This window comes from Equus przewalskii, chromosome 12, assembly GCF_037783145.1.
Source record: "Equus przewalskii isolate Varuska chromosome 12, EquPr2, whole genome shotgun sequence".
Lineage (NCBI taxonomy): Eukaryota > Metazoa > Chordata > Mammalia > Perissodactyla > Equidae > Equus > Equus przewalskii.
Window position 1 is genome coordinate 16225277 of NC_091842.1, and position 19555 is coordinate 16244831.

Here is a 19555-nt window from a genome sequence, read left to right on the forward strand (position 1 = left end):
AGGTCTCAATCCCTAGTTTGAAAATAGTATCGTGGAAGAAATCCTCCAGGTTTTAAAGAAGGGTGAGTCACCTGGGCTGAGGGCCAAGGCTGTTTTCTGCTCTTGTCCCACAACTACTACCTATCCTCTTACCTAGTCTCCCTAAACTGCCCATTACGCCATTGCCAGTTCTGCTCACACCTCTCCCAGGTTCCACAACCATGCTGTTCTTAAAGAGGGCGCTAGAGTGGAGCCCAGACTTCTCACCTGGCCTTTGAGGTCCTGCACCCTTGGTGCGTGGGGACCTGTCAGCCTCACCTCCCCATACCTTTCCCAGCACTCTGTGCCTTTGTTCCCTTTGCTATCTTTTCTCCATCTGGCAAACAGGTTCACCTCAAAGACCTTCACCTCCAGGAAGCCTCCCCTGACTGCCCCGTGTCCCCCATCGCAGTTAATTCCTTAGACTAGTGGCTCTCAAAGTGTGGTCCTTGGACCAGCAGCAGCACTACCTGGGAACTGCTCAGAAATATGAATTCTCAGGCCCTCCCTCCAACCTCTTGAATCTGAAACTCTGAGGGTGGGGCCCAGTGATCTGTGGTTTAACAAGCCCTCCAGGTGATTCTGATGCACAATCAAGTTTGAGAACCACTGGCTCACACTATGTAAAAAGGTCAAGGGAAAGTTCTGGCCAAAAGCTGCAAAAAGAATCGTCAGGTAACAGAAAGTGGTTCTGGAAAAGAAGCTGTGTTCTCTTTGACTTTCTGGCCTGATCCATGATCCTACTGGATTGGATCGTCAAGAGGTTGTCACCTCTTTTGAGCCAGAAAGGCATTTTCTGCTTCCTTGCTAGTGTATCGTTGCTAATTCATGCATCACTAACAGTACGAAATGGGCAGAGAGGTCTGCCTCTCCTTAGCAATAATGATGAGAGCCAATGTTTTCTGAGTGCTTTTTGCATGCACTGTTCTAAGAGCTTTTAACATGGATCATCTCCCTTAATGTTCTCAACGTTCTTGCAAGGTATAACCCCAATTGGACAAGTGAGGAAAATGGGGCCCAGAGAGCTGAAGTAATTTGCCTGTGTTCAAGTGCATAACCTAGATACAGCCCCAGCAGTCTCCCTCAAGCCTGCACCATCACCGTGGCCTGTGTTACCCCCAAGAAAAGGCTTGCTGAGTTAATTAGCCATGTAAAGAGCAATTGCAGGGACATCGTTTACCCACTTAACACTCACTTGTAATTAGCACCGTATATATTCTAGAGGCTGCAAACTGGTGGCCTGGAATGAATGAATGAGACAAGAGGATTGTGCATGACTCGATGAGAACATACCATGACCCAAGGATTATGATATTAATCATGATATCTGTACATCTGAGGTATGTTTTCTTAAAAATTAGTGGCTTGTGTGGTCCAAAGCAGCCCACAACATGTTGCATTTGGCCCAGAATGATTTTAGAATATAAAAATTTTATGTAGGCAAATTGCAGGTCGTGACCCCATTGAACCTCCGTCCCTGAGGGGGCCACGTGCCCTGAGCTGCCTGCAGCCCTGTCACTCCCAGCGTCCCACACGGCACCCTCCACACAGTTTCCTTATGTGTTAGGTGGATATTGAGCAGTTTGTGACTACGGATATGTGCAAATATTTAATACTAGAGTTCTTGAAAACAAAGCAGTCTCATATCTAATTATTAAGGTAGAACGAAAGCTCCAGGCAATAAGGTCACAGTCATTGGAAGTAATAAACTGGCATTCCTCCATAACTTGGGATTTTCATTCATTCAGATGGGTCTTCACCCTGGTGGGTCTGTCATAATGCAACTAAGGATGCCATCTGCTGTAGTTTGCACACCCCTAACAACAGCAAAGGTTCATGAAGACATCAGCAGGTGCAGAATAAATAAATGGCTAGGTGCTGGGGCTATAGCAGTAGTCAAAAGGACAAGGCCCCTCCCTCCCTGGTGGGCTTACATCCAGGAGGAAGACAATCAAGTGGCAAGTTAACCAAGACAGTTACAGACAGGAATAAATGGTGCAAAAGGTGAAGAAGGTGGCGTGAGAGCCTCTTGGACAGATGGGCAGGAAGGCACATTCAAGGACATTGTTGAGTTAGTGAAATGGAGTTCTCCATTTCAGCCAAGTTTTGTTGCAGCCTGGTTCTCCTTCCTACTGGGTTTCCCAAAACTACCCTGAGCTCTGGGAGGCCTGTAAAATACGGCCTCTCCCGCTGAGAGTCCTGAGCCAGTGGTAGAGGTGTCGCTGCCTTCTCCCTGTTCGCCTCACCTGCAATCCTGCTAAGGGCCAAGTGATGGCGCCACCGAGTCCCTTCTGGACTGTGCCTGAGGGCCGAGTGGCATGGACACAGTGGATTTGAGCTGGCTCACTCACCACCTCTCTACAGACCTCCATTTCCTCATCTCAGTAATGAGAAGCAGGAAGGAGACTGGACCTTACCCGCTGATGTCTGAGTTCTCTTTCAGTTCAAATAGGTTATGTTCATGTGGCTGGATTTTATTTGCCAGTGTTTATGGAAGAAAAGAAATGCCAAGATAAAAACAGGAAAGTGCTAGTAACGTTTGAGAGGAGGAGTCTCATGAGGGAGCATTGAGAGCCAAGCTCGGAGAGGTCTTTGGGGGCCCTGTGCAAGGGACTGGCTTGCTAGGACTTTAAACTTCATCCTGTGAGCGGTTGGGAACTACTGAAGTTTCTGTCAGTAAGGCTTCAGGGAGATTAACCCGGTACCAGTGAGGGTGGATTGCACTGACACACGACACCGACTCCTGACAGGGCCACAGTCCTATATTCCACAGGCATCTCAGTTCCAGCTTCAGCCCTGCGTAGACCTCCTGGAACGTGAAACAGAGCAGCGTCTAAACCCTGCAGCCTCCATCACCTCTCCAGAGGCCCAGTGGCGGCTCCCACCTGTGCTCCATCACACCCGCATCTGTGGGCCCGCCCCACAGGCTTCCCGCTCCAAGGGCTGCTCACCGGTTTATCCCCTCGTCTAGCCTCCTGGCCTGCACCTGCCGGGCTCAAAGGCAACTCCAACTCTGCACACCAGGAGTCTGGCCCCGCCCCTACTCAGAGCCTCCCCATACCCTGTGCCCTGGACCTCAGCACTGGTGTCATCCTGCTTTTATTGCCAGTCTCCTGTTGTCCTTCTGGCTCCGTATCCACTCCACTCCATTCCCATCCTCCTCATGTCCTGGAAACCCGCCCTGGCCCTCTGGTCAGTAGTTAAAACAAACTCCCTTTTCTATTCGCTCTTCTCGGGACCTTCCCTTCATCCCCTGAGGACACAGGCTCCCCTGCAGCTCTCTAAAATGGGGGGCATTTTCTCTATCCCACATCCTTCTCATTAGGGCCTGAGGTGGGCAAGGATCACCTTGGTCTCCTCGCTGCCCTCAGAACACCCTCCCTGCCTCCCCCAATCCCCCAAGTCCTGGGTGCGACCATCTGCCCAGGGTCCTTCTCTCGGGCAACCCTCCCATCATCGTTATTCCTCTCACGGGCACGCTGGGGCTCTGGCTTCATCAGCAACTCAGCTCCTCCCTGCTCTCATTTCAGATATGGTGCCTTCTGACCCCACGTCTTGCTGCTGTTCTCTCGAGAACCCCCACCCCGACAATTCTCTGAGGCCGCTTTTGCACACTGTTCCTTGTTTCCTCTGTTCTCACTTCCCTCCTTCCTCCACTGGCAAGTGATTGCTGCCACTCCCCTACACACACCCCAGTGCTCTTGCTCTCTCTTGTTTGCGGAACCACACTGGTTAAACGCCAGCCTTGGTTCAGTACAGTTCTGGCCACCTCGTGACAGGGCCATCATGGTCAAATGAGGTGAGAGAGAATCATAAAATTATGCTGTGGTCAGCAACTTCAAGTGGGCCCTTAACCCTTCCTGGAAATCATGTGTTCCTGCTACTCTGCTGGGTGCCTGTCATGCCTGAGGGGTCAGGGGTAACGTTTCCAAGACGGATTCCCCTTGGCCTCCTGGGAAGCTCCTTGGAAACCCGCTGTGGCCCAGTGCTGAAAGCTGTCAGTCCTGGAAAACTGCAAGGCCTGGACTCCAGCCCCCACCTCGCCTGGGGAAGGTCTAACCCCACTTCCCAAATCGTGAAAGCTCACCTGGAGAGAAGGGTTGGAGCCACAGTCCTGCCACATCATGTCGCTGGCCCTTGTTGATTCCGTGGAGGGAGCCAGGGCTTTCCTAGCTGTGCAGTGGAGAAGCCCCACTGCCCAGCCTCAGGACTCTCTCCTGAGCCCTGCTTGTGTCATTGCTAGGCTCAGACAAGAGGGGCCTTTTACCTGGCCACACACACGCACAGTACCGCCTCTGTCACTTGGGAGTTGGTGTGCAGCCTGGCACAGTGTATCAGCCACCACTCTCCTCAACATCCTGTCTTGTGACTCACACCATCCAGGCCCCAGGGACCTGCTTCCCCACACCTCTTGTGCTGTGTCCTCCAGACAAAGGGCGGCTGCTTCCAAATGCCATGAACCTTGTGGGTATGCCATGCCAGTGTGGAGACAGATTCCTCTTCAGAGAGCAGAGAGGATTTGCGTGGTGGAAACACTTTCAGTAAAGAAAAAACTATTTAATTAACTCACCAAACCCTTCCTCTCAAGATAGCATTGGTACAATAGATTCTCGCATAATGGAGTATTGTTTCCCAGCATTGAGCTGCCAATTTCTCACTTTTCTTGCTATTCTAATTCGTGGTTCTTGGTGTACTCACGAATTAGCCAAGTATTCACAACATTCTGCATGTGGCAACTGAGGAACATTTTGCAATAATAAACAGTTACTGTGACTCTTAAATTTCTATGTGTGTAAGACCAGATGTAACAAGGATGAAGCATATGAAAACAAGCACATGGAAACTGATTCCTAAGGATTTTATTCTTCTTGATGCTATTGTAAATAGAATTGTTTCTTAATTTCCTTTATGGAATGTTCATTGCTAGTGTACAGAAATACAAGTGATTTTGTCACGTTTTTTTTTTTTTTGGTGAGGGAGGTTAGCCCTGAGCTAACATTCGTGCCCATCTTCTGCTATTTTATATGTGAGACACCTGCCACAGCATGGCTCGATAAGTGGTGCATAGGTCCACACCCGGGATCCAAATCTGCAAACCCAGGGCCACCAAAGCAGTGCGTGTGAACTTGACCATTATACCACCTGGCCAGCATCAAGTCACACATTATTTTTTAAATGAAGACTTATTTACTGATCATAACAAAGAAAATTATTCTCATTAAATCTTCAACTTGAAGAGGTCAGATCATAAAATAATTCATAAAAAAATCATTGGAATTTATTTTGAATTATATGGTAATACCACTTATCAAAACTTACGTTCATCCTAAAATTAAAAATAAGAACAAAGTTGGAGGTCTCACACTTCCTGATTTCAAAACTTCTTACAAAACTACTTTTTTTTCCTTCCCTGAGGGTATTTCTTTTTTAAAAATATTTTTAAATGTTTTTTTTTATTGAGGTAACATTGGTTTGTAACGTTATATAAATTCCAGGTGTACATCATTATATTTTGATTTCTGTGTAGGCTACATCATGTTCACCACCAAAGACTAGTTACCATCCGCCAACACACACACGTGCCTAATCAGCCTTTCTCCTGCTTCCCTCCTGCTTCCCCTCTGGTAATCACCAATCCAATCTCTGTATCTGTGTGTTTGTTTGTTGTTGTTGTTTTTATCCTCTATTTGTGAGTGAGATCATATGATATTTGATTTTCTCCCTCTGACTTATTTCACTTAGCATAATACCCTCAAGTTCTATCCATGTTTTCACAAATGGCTGGATTTCATCTTTTCTTATAGCTGAGTAGTATTCCATTGTGTATATGTACCACGTCTTCTTTATCCATTCGTCCCTGGATGGAAACCTAGGTTGCTTCCGAGTCTTGGCTATTGTGAATAAGGCTGAGATGAACATAGGGGCGCAAGTCTGTTTATGCATCCGTGTTTTCATGTTCTTTGGATAAATGCCCAGCAGTGGAATAGCTGGATCATGTATTAGATCTATTCTTAATTTTCTGAGGAAAGTCCATACTGTTTTCCATAGTGCCTGCGCCAGTTTGCACTCCCACCAGCAATGTACAGGAGTTCCCTTCTCTCCACATCCTCTCCAACACTTGCTGTTTCCTGTCTCATTAATTATAGCCATTCTGGTGAGTGTGAGGTTATATCTCATTGTGGTTTTGATTTGCATTTCCCTAATAATTAGTGATGTTGAGCATCTTTTCATGCGCCTATTGGCCATCTGTATATCTTCTTTGGAAAAATGTCAGTTCAGATCTTTTGCCCATTTTTTAATTGGCTTGTTTGGGTTTTTGTTGTTGAGATGCATGAGTTCTTTCTACATTTTTGGATATTAACCACTTATCAGATATATGGTTTGCAAATATCTTCTCCCAATTGTTGGGTTGTCTTTTCATTTTATTGATGGTTTCCTTTGCTGTGCAGAAGCTTTTTAGTTTGATGTAGTCCCATTTGTTTATTTTTTCGTTTGTTTCCCTTGCCTGGTCAGACATGGTATTTGAAAATATGCTGCTAAGATGGTGTCAAAGAGCATACTGCCTATGTTTTCTTCTAGAAGTTTTATGGTTTCAGGTCTCACATTCAAGTCTTCAATCCACTTTGAGTTAATTTTTGTGCATGGTGTAAGATAATGGTCTCCTTTCATTCTTTTGCATGTGGCTGTCCAGTTTTCCATAACACCATTTATGGAAGAGACTTTCCTTTCTTCATTGTATGTTCTTGGCTCCCTTGTCAAATATGAGCTGTTCATAGATGTGTGGGTTTATTTCTGGGCTCTCAATTCTGTTCTATTGATCTGTGTGTCTGTTTTTTGTGCCAGTATCATGCTGTTTTGATTACTATAGCTTTGTAGTATATTTTGAAATCAGAGAGTGTGATACCTCCAGCTTTGTTCTTTTCCTCAGGATTCCTTTGGCTATTCAGGGTCTTTTGTTGTTCCATGTAAGTTTTAGGATTCTTTGTTCTATTTCTGTGAAAAATGTTGTTGAAGCTTTGATAGGGACTGCATTGAAGCTGTAGATTGCTTTAGGAAGTATGGACATTATAACTGCGTAATTCTTCCAACCTACGAGCATGGACTATCTTTCCATTTCTTTGTGTCTTCTTCAGTTTCTTTCAACAATGTTTTGTAGTTTTCAGTGTCTAAGTCTTTCACCTCTTTGGATAAATTTATTCCTAGGCATTTTATTCTTTTTGTTGCAATTGTAAATGGGATTGTATTCTGCTGAGCTATCTATGCCAGTTGTCCCCTATTTTGTATGTGGGGAGCCACCACAGCATGGCTTGGTAACTGGTGTGTAGGTCCACACCAGGGATCCAAACCTGTGAATGCTGGGCTGCTGAAGTGGAGTGCACAAACTCAACCACCATACCATTGGGCCAGCCTCAGGATTGGATTCTTAATTTCTCTTCCTGCTACTTCCTTGTTGGTATATACAAACGCAACTGATTTTTGTATGCTGATTTTGTATCCTGCAACTTTACTGTATCCATTTATTGTTTTTAAAATTTTTTGGTGGATTCTTTAGGGTTTTCTATATATAAAATCATGTCATCTGCAAATAGTGACAATTTCCCTTCCTCCTTTCCATTTTGGATCCCTTTTCTTTTTCTTGCCTGATTCCTCTGGCTAGGACTTCCAATACTACGTTAAAGAAGAGTGGCGAAAGTGGGCATCTTGTTCCTGTTCTTAAAGATATACCTTTTAGTTTTTCTCCATTGAGTATGATATTAACTGTGAGTTTGTCATATATGGCCTTTATTATGTTGAGGTACCTTCCTTCTATACTCATTTTATTCAGAGTTTTTGTCATAAATGGATGCTGTATCTTTTCAAATGCTTTCTCTGCATCTAAGGAGATGATCATGTGATTTTTAGTCTTCATTTCTTTAATGTGGTGTATCACATTGATTGATTTGTGGATGTTGAACCATCCCTGCATCCCTGGAATAAATCCCACTTGATCATGATGTATGATCTTTTTAATATATTGTTGTATTCGATTTGTTAGTATTTTGTTGAGGATTTTTGCATCAATGTTCATCAGTGATATTGGTCTCTGATTTTCTTTTCTTGTGTTGTCCTTGTCTGGTTTTGGTATCAGTGTAATGTTGACCTTGTAGAATGAGTTAGGAAGCTTCCCTTCCTCTTTGATTTTTTGGAAGAGTTTGAGAAGGATAGGTATTAAGTCTTTGAATGTTTGGTGGAATTCACCAGGGAAGCTGTCTGGTCCTGGATTTTTTTGGGGGGGGGCAGGTTTTTGATTACTGTTTCAATCACCTTACTGGTGATTGGTCTATTCAAATTCTCTACTTCTTCTTGACTCAGTTTTGGAAGGTTGTGTGATTCTAAGGATTTATCTATTTCTTCTAGATTATCCAATTTTTTGGCATATAGCTTTTTGTAGTATTCTCTTATTATCTTTTGTATTTCTAATGTGTCAGTTATAATTTCTCCTCTTTTGTTTCTTATTTGAATTTTGAATTTTGTATTTATTTGAGCCTTCTCTCTTTTTTTCTTGGTGATTCTAGCTAACGATTTGTCAATTTTGTTTATCTTTTCAAAGAACCAACTCTTACTCTCATTGATTTTTTTCTGTTGTTTTTTGTCTCTATTTCATTTATTTCTGCTCTGATTTTTTATTATTTCCCTCCTTCTACTGATTTTGGGCTTTATTTATCTTTTTCTAGTTCCATTAGGTATACTGTTAGATTGTTTATTTGAGATTTTTCTTGTTTGTTGAGATAGGCCTGTATTGCTATAAACTTCCCTCTTAGAACTGCTTTTGCTATATCCCATAAATTTTGGCATATTTTCATTTTTATTTGTCTCCAGGTATTTTTTTTTTACTTCTCCTTTGATTTCTAGGTTGACTCAATAGTTGCTCAGTAGCATTTTGTTTAATCTCCACATTTTTGTGGCTTTTCCAATTTCCTTCCTGTAGTTGATTGCTAGTTTCATACCATTGTGGTCAGAAAAGAGGCTTGGTATTACTTCAGTCTTCTTAAATTTATTGAGACTTGTTTTGTGGCCTGAGAGGCGATCTATCCTGGAGAATGTTCCATGTGCATTGGAAAAGAATGTATATTCAGTTTTTGGACAGACTGTTCTGTACATATCTACTAAGTTCACCTGGTCTAATGTGTCATTTGAGGCCAATGTTTTCTTATTGATCTTCTGCTTGGATGGTCTATCCATTGATAGATTTCCTACTATTATATTACTGTCAATTTATCCTTTTATGTCTGCTAATAATTGCTTTATATATTTAGGTGTTCCTATGTTGGGTGCATAGATATTTACAAGTGTTATGTCCTCTTGTTGAATTGTCCCTTTTATCATTATGCAATGCTCTTCTTTGTCTCTTGTTACAGTTTTTGCTTTAAAGTCTATTTTGCCTGATATAAATGTTGCTACCCCAGCTTTCTTTTCATTTCCATTTGCATGGAGGATCTTTTTCCATCACTTCACTTTCAGTTTGTGAGTGTTGTTAAGTCTGAAATGTGTCTCTTGTATGCAGCATATATATGGGTCTTGTTTTTTTATCCAGTTGGCCACCCTATGCCTTTTGATTTGACCGTTTAGTCCACTGACATTTAAAGTAGGTATTATAAGTATGTACGTATTATCATTTGCTTACTTTTTTTCTGGTGTTTTAGTAGGTCTCCTCTGTTCCTTTCTTCTTCTCTTGCTCTCTCCTCTTGTGGTTTAATGGATTTCTTTAGTATTTGAATTCCTTTCTCTTTATTTTTTGTGTATTTATTATAGGTTTCTGGTTTGTGATTACCATGAGGTTCATATACAATAACCGACGTAAATAGCAATCTATATTAAGTTGATGGTCTCTTAAGTTTGACTTCTTGCTAAAAGCTCTACTCTTCTACTCCCCTCCTCCCACATTTTGTGTTTTTGATATCTAACCTCTTTTTGTGTGTGAGTGTGTGTATCCCTTAACTGCTTATCATGGAGAAAGATAATTTTAGTAATTTTGTCTTCTGTCCTTCACATTAGCTTCATAAGTGGTTGATCTGCTACCTTTACTATTTATTTGTCTTTGCCAGTGATTTTATTGTTTTGTTTTTGTTTGGTAATTTTCTTATTCCTAGTTGTGATCTTTTCTTTTCCACTTAAATTGGTCCCTTTAGCACTTCTTGTAAGGCTGGTTTATTGGTGATAAGCTCCTTTGGTTTTTGCTTGTCTGGAAAACTCTTTATCTCTCCTTCCATTCTGAATGATAACCTTGCTGGGTAGGGTATTCTTGGCTGTAGGTTTTTTCCTTTCCGTGCTTTAAATATATTGTGCCACTCTCTTCTAGCCTGTAAGGTTTCTGCTGAGAAGTCTGTTGATAGCTTTATGGGGGTCTCCTTTGTATGGAACTTCTTGCTTTTCTCTTGGGCTTTTAGGATTCTCTCTTTGTCTTTAATTATTGACATTTGAATTATAATGTGTCTTGGTGTGGGCCTCTTTGGGTTTATTTTGTTTGGTGCTCTCAGTGCTTCCTCTACCTGGTTGTCTGTTTCCTTCTTTAGATTAGGAAAGTTTCCAGCTATTATCTTTTTGAATAGATTCTCTGCCCCTTTGTCTTTCTCTTCTCCATCTGGGACACCTGTAATATGAATGTTAGTGTGCTTGATATTGTCCCAGAGGGCCCTTATACTGTCCTCATTCTTTTTAATTCTTTTTTGTCTTTTCTGTTCAGCTTGGGTTATATCTTCTAGTCTTTCATACAGCTCACTGATCCATTCTTCCATATCATCTACTCTGCTATTGATTCCCTCTAGTGAATTTTTCATTGCCATTACTGTATTCCTCAGTTCTGATTGGTTCTTTTTTTATATTTTTCCACTTCTTTGTTGAATTTATTACTGTATTCATCTATTTTTCTCCCAAGGTCAGTGAGCATCCTTATGACTATTAGTTTGTACACTTAATGAGGTTGATTATTTATCTCTGTTTTGTTTAGTTCTTTTTCTGAGGATTTGTCTTGTTCCCTTATTTGGAACATATTCCTTTGTCTCCTCGTTTTGTCTATTTCTCTGTACTTATATCTATGTATTAGGTAGATCAGTTACATCTCCCAATCTTGAAGAAGTGGCCTTACATAAGAGAGGCTTTATCAGGCTCAGCAATGTGCCTCCCTCTTGTCAGCAGTTACAAACGTTCCAGGAGTGTCCCCTGTGTGGGCTATGTGTGTCCTTCTGTTGTGGTGGGCTTGCCCTTGCTGCAGGTGCACAGGGAGGCTAGGCTGTCACCCTGGCCAGCTGATTGTAATGTTCAGCTGCATGCAGCTGCTACCCTTCCTTTAATCACTTTATTGGGTGAGGCGAGCCTCAGCACAGTTGCCTGTTGCAGTTTTTCTGTTAAGTGAGCAGGCCCCCAGTGTGACTGGTTGCTAGGCTCATGGGCTCACAGTTGCTGTAGGCCTCTGGCCTGAAAGGCTGTTTTCAGCTCTCTCAGTAGTGCAGCTGGGTGGAACTGGCCCCAGGTGTGGCAGCACACAATTGTTTCAGGCACTGGAAGGTGAGGCAGATCCCTTATGTGGCTTAAGATTGCTCCTAGCCATGAAGTGCCTCAGTGAGAATGTGGCTTTTTTCTCTCCAGAAAGGTATTTCTGCCTCTTCCACTTCAGTCAGCACTGTCCCTTGTTGTGGGGGTTCTTTTTTATCCACTTTCTGGTTCTCTGTCAGGGGTAATTATTCCAAGGGTAGTTTTAAAATTGTGTCCGTGGGAGGAGGTGAGTTTAGAGTCCTCCTACACCACCATCTTCCCAGCATACCCCACAAAGCTACATTAATCAAAACAATGTGGTACTGGCATAAAGACAGACATATAGACCGATGGAACAGAATAGAGAGCCCAGAAATAAACCCTAATGCATATGGTCAGGTGATTTTTGACAAGAGTGCCAAGACCATTCAATGGGAAAAGGATAGTCTTTTCAACAAATGGTGTTGGGGAAACTGAACATACACATATAAAGAATGAAGTTGGATTCTTACCTTACACTATATTTAGAATAAACTCAAAGTGAATCACAGACCTAAACATAAGAGCTAAAACTATAAAACTGTTAAACTCTTAGAAGAAAGCATAGGTGAAAATCTTCATGACATTGGATTTGACATTGATTTCTTGAATATGACACCAAAGGCACAGGCAACAAAAGTAAAAATAGATTAAATTTGACTGCATCAAAATAAAAAATCTTCTGCACATCAATGTATACAATCAACTGAGGCCTTGAAATTCTTCAAAGAAGATATACAAATGGCCAACAAATGCATAAAAAGATGCTCAACATCACTAGTAATCAGGGAAATGACACTGAAAACTCCACACCCGATAGGATGACCACTATCAAGAAAACAGAAAATATTAAGCGTTGGTGATGATGTGGAGAAATTGGAACCCTGTGCACTGTTGGTGAGAATGTAAAATGGTGCAGCCATTACGGAAAAAGTATGGTGGCTCCTCAAAAAATTAAAAACAGAATTAGAGGGGCTGGCCCCGTGGCCGAGTGGTTAGGTTCGCGCGCTCCGCTGCGGGCGGCCCAGTGTTTCATTGATTCAAATCCTGGGCGCGGACATGGCACTGCTCATCAAACCACGCTGACGCAGCATCCCACATGCCACAACTAGAAGGACCCACAATGAAGAATATACAACTATATACTGGGGGGCTTTGGGGAGAAAAAGGAAAAAATAAAATGAAATCTTTAAAAATAGAATTAGCATATGTCTAGCAATTCCACTTCTGGGTATATACCAAAAGAATTGAAAGCAGGGTCTTGAAAAGATATTTGCACATCCGTGTTAATAGCAGACTATTCACAATAGCTAAAAGATAAAAGCAATCTAAATGCCCATCAATAGAAGAATGGATAAACAAAATGTGACATATACATACAATGGAATATTATTCAGCCTTAAAAAGGACCGAAATTCTGACACATGCTATAACATGGATGAACCTATAGGACATTATACTAAGTGGAATAAGCCAGTCTCAAAAAGACAAATATTGTATGATTCCACTTATATGCGGTACCTAGAGTGGTCAAAATCATACAGACGGAACACAGAATTTTGACTGCCAGGGGCTGGGGGAGGGAAGAATGGGGAATTATTTGATGGGTATAGAATTTCAGTTTTGCAAGATGAAAAGAATTCTGGAGATTAGTTGCACAACAATGTGAATACACAACACTACTAATCTGCACACTTAAAAGCGGTTACGAAGGTAAATTTTATGTTACGTATATGTTACCACAATTTAGGAAAAAAACACTCATGGCATACAACTGCAGCAGTGTCCCAGGTTGCGTTCTCTGGAAGGTGGTGATGAAACTGAGTTTGGGAGCAAGATGTTTATTAGAGATTAGCCCCTGTGGAAGGCAAGACACAAAAGCAGGATTGGGCAGAGGGAGACGTGAACTGTGATGCAAACCCAGTAAAACCTTGGTCATCCCTATGGGGACCTCCGGCATATATGGCCTATCAGAATTATCCTGTGTTGATCTAAGATGGCCTTTATACCTCTGCCTTGAGCAGGCATCAAACACAGACTGCACCGAGAAGAGTGAAGCTTTCTATGCAGCTGAGGAAAACCCTGAAGAAACTCATAGCTGGGCCAGATTGCTGACAATGGGGACAGTAAACCCTTCCTTGAAGAAGGATCTGAGAACAGCATGCCCATGTCCACTGCAGACCACCCATTGTGCTGTTTGGATCCAAATGATACTCATTGTCTCTCTTCTCCTTTCCCATTCTAGATGCTTCATCCTCAGCTACCACCTCTGTGGGGCTCATGATGAAATGATCAGACCATAATCCTCTGGTAACCATGCCCCTCTCAGGTCAGGGTTGCTTCACTTGTCCATTTACTGTCACAATTGAGCCAGAGAGCACCAGAAGGTACCCAGGTGAATTTCCTGGGTGCCCTACATGCTGTTTTTGCCTGCTGGGGACTACCTGGTGGAGCTTGTGGTAATCTACTGTCATTCTTCACAACCCTCTGGTTTCTACAGGGACCATCTTGGTGAATTAAATGGAGATAAAATGAAGTCCACCCCTGCATCCTTACCTGTGTTACGAATTTCTGTCATTCCTGTCAGATGCTATTTTATGGTTTGTTTTGTTTTGTTTACTATTTTGGCTGGGGTAGAGTGGGTATCATCAGAGGCTTCCACCACTTGGTCTTCTTTATGTGGGGATTACACCAAACAGAAAGTATGTCAATCCCAATGACACATTTGAGACTTGGAGAAGACCATCAGGTGGGTCCATGGACCAGTGGACCCACTGTAAGCTGAGGCTTGGCCAGAACACCATTTATTCTCTGACCACCATATATCTCAACTCTAACAAGAAGCCATGATGATGTTTCCGGACTCTGGGTATCAATGTCAACTCAGACCCTCTGTCCAGTCGTCCTTTAAACATTTGAGTAGTTTCCTTAACCCAGAGCACAGTTACCTAAGTAAATGGCCGTAAGTCCCTTTGGGGAAGGACTGGGGAATCATTACCAGGTATACTTGCCATGATGTTACAGGGTCCTTCCTACTAGGGACTTGGGATCCTCCTCAGTCAATGGGTTCCAGCTCTGAAAACTAACTCATCTCTGGAAATTTGGCAAGGGATCATGGTTTTTTGCTAAGGTGACTGCCCTCAGCTTCCTGATCCTCTGTCCTTGCTTTCTTCTCATGGTAGAAGCTGCGGTATACCGTTGCTAGCTCTAGCTGCCCACCTATTTTGCCCCGCAGGGGTGCCATATTCTATTAACCATCTCCAAAACTCTCTGTGGGTCAGGACTCTTTAGCTGCCACTTCAGCCCTGCTGCTTATTCTAATTGTTCTCATCTGGGTTCTGGCAGTTAAGCGTTGCCCCCTGACCGCCATTGTCTCAGAGTCCTATCATCCCCATTACTATCAGTAGGCTTCATTCCATAACGGCCTCCTTTTCTGCCAGCCTTGGCCCCTGCTTTCTAGGAGATCCATCACTGACCTTTACAATGATAATGGTTCCCATCTCACCAGCACATTCCTTATGGCTTGGATTGTGTGGATTCTTGTGGAACACAATCATTTGGTAGATGTTCTGGCTGTACATAGTATATCCACTTGAGCTTCCCATTACCCTGAGTGTCTTAATCCCTCCCTCTACCAATCTGCAGCAGCAATTCTGGCATTTCATTCTAGCTTTGGGGTCACCATTTCCTGGGGTCCTTGCCAGGGTGTTAAATCCTGTCTCTCAGAAGAGTGATCCCAATTCAATAAGCTATCCACTATGCAACCTTATGTCTGGCTTCCCTGGTAAAGTGTCCTTAGTCTCCAGTCCCATGTGTCCATGCCTCCTGCCTGTATCTGCTGGCTATGTCTTGCAGCAGCTTTGAGGTACAGTCTCTTTCCTCCATTATTAGGGCCAACATGTCCTTGACAGGGTTATACTAAAACTAGCTATAGGCCTAGTTGACAAGAGGTGCTTGTGGGGGCAGATCCTGATGGGGGCACATGTTGTCTTGTCTGAGCGGGACTGGTCTTTGCATCATCTCCAAACAAGGAAAGAATGATTTTTCTTAATTAGAAGGGGTGGGCACTTCTGCAGGTTCAGAATGTTTAGCAAAATCTGCTGTTCTAAATATTTGGGCATCTATGTGTCAGGGTCCTATGTTTTCCCTTTGAGGACCCTGACCTTGACATAACAGACCTGGGATGTTAACCACCTCTAGAGCCTTGACACTAAGTCCTGAGCCTGGTCCTCAGCCTTCTGTGCCCTCTTGCTGCAGGACAGGAGAACTTCTTTGTTAGTTACTAAGGAGGTCCCTGTGGCTTTTAGATATAGCTTCTATTTGTCTAGTAATCACTCACAGCTTTTTGGTATTCTTTCTGAGGATATCAGTGGCACTTAGCAACAATTATCTAATATTTTTTCTCTTCCCTTCCACAGATAAGAACTATAAATTCTTGGGCACTGGAGAATGAACTAAAGAATGGAGTCAAACTTGGAAGAGGGCAGAGTGGGTTTCTTGTTTTATGGCTTTTAGCCTGAGGGCAGTTGTAGTTGTTAAAAACTCCAGTAGAAAACCACAGCATTTCTGTTCCTAAGAACCAGAGGACAGAGCTTGGCTCACTGGCTTAGGGAGAATCAAAAGGAAGGGACTTGACAGTGTACAGGAGAGGAGGTGGCCTCAGGAAGTCACCATTTCTGGGGTAGAAAGGTGAAACTAGAGAGAGGAAGGGAGGTATCCCTTGGAGACTTGGTGGTAAAGGAAAAAATGAAGCAAGAGGTGAAATGAAGGATCACAAAATTAGAGCCCAGAAAAATCCTTCCCAGCTCCTGCAAAATAAATAAATAAATAAGAGCACTTATTGATTTTAAAAACTGATTTTACTAAACTAATAAAAATGGGCATTTTTGAACCAAGAAACACAGTAAGCTGTTCCTTCACCTCTGATAGCACACAACTGTTATCGCACTAAGTTACAAATAAAATAGCAGATGACATCTGTACAAATGGCTACAAAAAGTAAACAAAAACAAAAATTAAAACACTTCTACTGACGAAAAATTTTCCCCAAAAAATAGTCTAGAAGAAGAAACACACTGATCTAAATTAAATGGCCTTAAACAATTATTCACAGATATGAAAAACTTATCAAATCAGAAATTTAAAGTCTCTGAGCAGAAAGGTAAAAAAAATCAAGAAGATGTAAAATGAGGGTTGATTCAACACAGGAAAAATTGGAGGAAAAGACGAAATTATCTTAGAAATGAAGACTAAATTACAAAGTACTCAAGAGAGAATAGATTGGGCTGAAAACACAATAAGAGCCCTGACATGAAAATTGCCAAGGAGTGGAAGAACAAAGAGTAAAAAGCATCAGCGGGAAAGTGACTGATACAGAAGACAAAGAATATCCAACAAACGTATAAATAGAGCCCCAGAGGAAAAGAAACAAAACAAGGAACAGAACTAATCTTAGAACTGTGATTCAGGAAGCCTTTCTGGAATAAAATAAGACATACATTTATATTTAGGTCCCACCATGTCCCTGGGAAAACTGACCAGGAATGGTCAACCCTGCAGCAAAGCCTCATAAAATTATTATATTTTTAAAGATGAAGAAAAAAATTCATGGGGTCTCCACAAAAATACCTAACTTGCTTGACAACAGTGGAAAAGCATTTTCAAGAAACTCAGGGCAAGAAAGTGTGAGCCCAGGATTTTAAATCCAACCAAGCTATCCTCCAGATCTCAAGGTTATAGAAAAACAGTTTAAAAGTGCAGGGGCTCAGGTAAACCTGTACTCAGGAGCTTTTCCCGTTTTGTCTTCCTGCAGACTCCTCCAACCAAGAGATGACCAGGATGTTGGCAAAAAGACTAATAGTGAGCATTGAATGTATTTATAGATCTCAGACTGAAACAAAAAAGGGACAAAGGAGAAAGAATAATTTATTTATACTTTATGTTCAGATAAATAATGCAGCTAAGACATGAGAGAAGGAAGACAGGAAGTAAAAAAGCAGAATAAGCTTATTGATTCTTACATAAATAATCGGTGGGAGTCAAAAAGATATAATTTAAGGTCACCAAACCAAATGGTAGAGGTCTAAGCCACCAAAGAGGGGGCTAAGTACATTATAAAAGGTATTAGTATAAATATAACCCTTATAACAAAAATATAAACATTCCTAAGTACCAACCCCCCACCCCAAACCATTAAAAAACAAAATAGAACGTTAAAAAGAGGAACATAAACAGACCATTCAGTAAAGTATAAAGGTCATAGGTTGGGTTCTCCAGAAGCAGATGCTAATTGTAAGTTTGGGGTATAAGATGTTTTCTAGGGATCCTCACCTGTGGGAGGAGAGGGGGAAAGTGAGGTTGGGTAGAGGAAGAAGTCAAACAACAGTGCAGGTGGAAAGCTGCAGCCGCCACAGTGAGGCGCTCTGGAATGAGCAATGGCCGTCAGAGCTGTCCCGTGGCGGGTCAAAAGTGCTGGTCTTTATGCCCCTCCCCCTCACTCAGTCACCAGGTGTGGGCTGCCTTGGGAAGGGTGTGACTTCAGGTGAGGTGACTCAGCATTACAGGAAGACTCTGGAAGGAGCTGGCAGCTGGGCAGCAAGTCCTTCTTGCAGGGGAAACTGGGCACACACTTCCCCACTGATTACAGTACATGTAAGACGAAATGGTATGAGAAAGTTGAGACCAAACGTATCAGCACATGACTAAATGTAAATATGCTTAACTTACCTTTAAAAGAAAATAGTTTCACATTGGCTCAAGAAAAAAAATGCAGGTCTATGTTGTCTATTAGAAGCATGTCTCAAAGAAAGTGATTCAGAGACACCAAATACGAAGGGAAAGGCAAAGACACACCAGACACGTGGAAACACTAGGAAAATAGGAGTGATGTTCCTGATTTCAGAAAAAGCAGAACTTTTTCCAAAAAGCTTTAAATTTGACAAAGAAGGATGCTTAATAATGTTTAAGGCAACAATTCAAAATAAAGACACAATAGTTATGGATATCCATGTACTAAACAACACAGCAACCATCTTTATAAAGCAGAAACTGTATTTGATGCAGGCAGAAATAGAGAAAAAACAGGAGACTCTACATTACTCTCAGTCCAAGATAGCTCAAGGGCACCTGCAGTTTGTGTTTGTTTTAATATTTGAGAATATTTAAATCTACTTCAGATAACAAGAAAAAGTTGGATGATGCAACTACTGTAAGATGTATTAAGTATAGATAGTGAGTGGGAAATAGCTTGCGATAAATATAGATAGGAAGTTATAAACTTTAAAACACGTATTGCTATAAAAAGGATGGGACAAAGATACTATAAGAATTTATAGTTAGAAAGAGATGTAAAGACAAAGTCATAAGCTATGGAAAATTATGCCTGTAGAATGACAGCTATTTGATCTCTAAATTAGGCACTCACTGGTAACCCCATTATGGTCCCATTCTAGCCCTACATGTACTCAGCCCCTGAAATGCAGATTGAAAAATCCCATGTTTAGTAGGTTAATTTGTGAGCTATAGCTGTGCCCAAGCATACATGCCCCTGCGTCTTTCACATGTTAGACTAAGTGTATGTTTTGGCCCAGACACGTTCTGTTTATTGGTCTTCCTTGCTGAACTCTTCACTCTGGTCCATATAACCACACCACCAATTGGGAGGGCTGGTGACGCAGGGAGAGGGACAAGACCCATGAGCATGACATAACTCCGTATTCAGTCATATGGCCTTTCCACCTGGCTTGCAGCCTATCTGACTCCATCGCTTTCCCCTTGCTTCTTGCTGTGTGTTTCAAGCATCTTATTTTCGTCTGTGAGCCTTTCTGCTCCATGGTGTCTGGAATAGCCTTGCAGGTAGTGCACTTGGAGATTACCATTGCATCAAGATAATTTATCACACCACAGGATGAAAATAAATAAGCACATAGAAGACCTAAATAATAAAATTAATAAACTAAATCTTCAAGGCTTATTTTGGACTTTATGT

General features: G+C 42.1%; 1 long non-coding RNA gene across 1 annotated transcript; it reads right to left on the reverse strand.

The window, feature by feature from the left end:
• Positions 1–1614: 1614 nt before the first annotated feature.
• Positions 1615–4376, reverse strand: LOC139074733 (uncharacterized). The gene is made up of 2 exons (XR_011524424.1): positions 4106–4376; positions 1615–2827 (listed from the first exon to the last, which is right to left on the reverse strand). It is a non-coding gene; the product is annotated as an uncharacterized lncRNA (long non-coding RNA).
• Positions 4377–19555: the final 15179 nt, after the last annotated feature.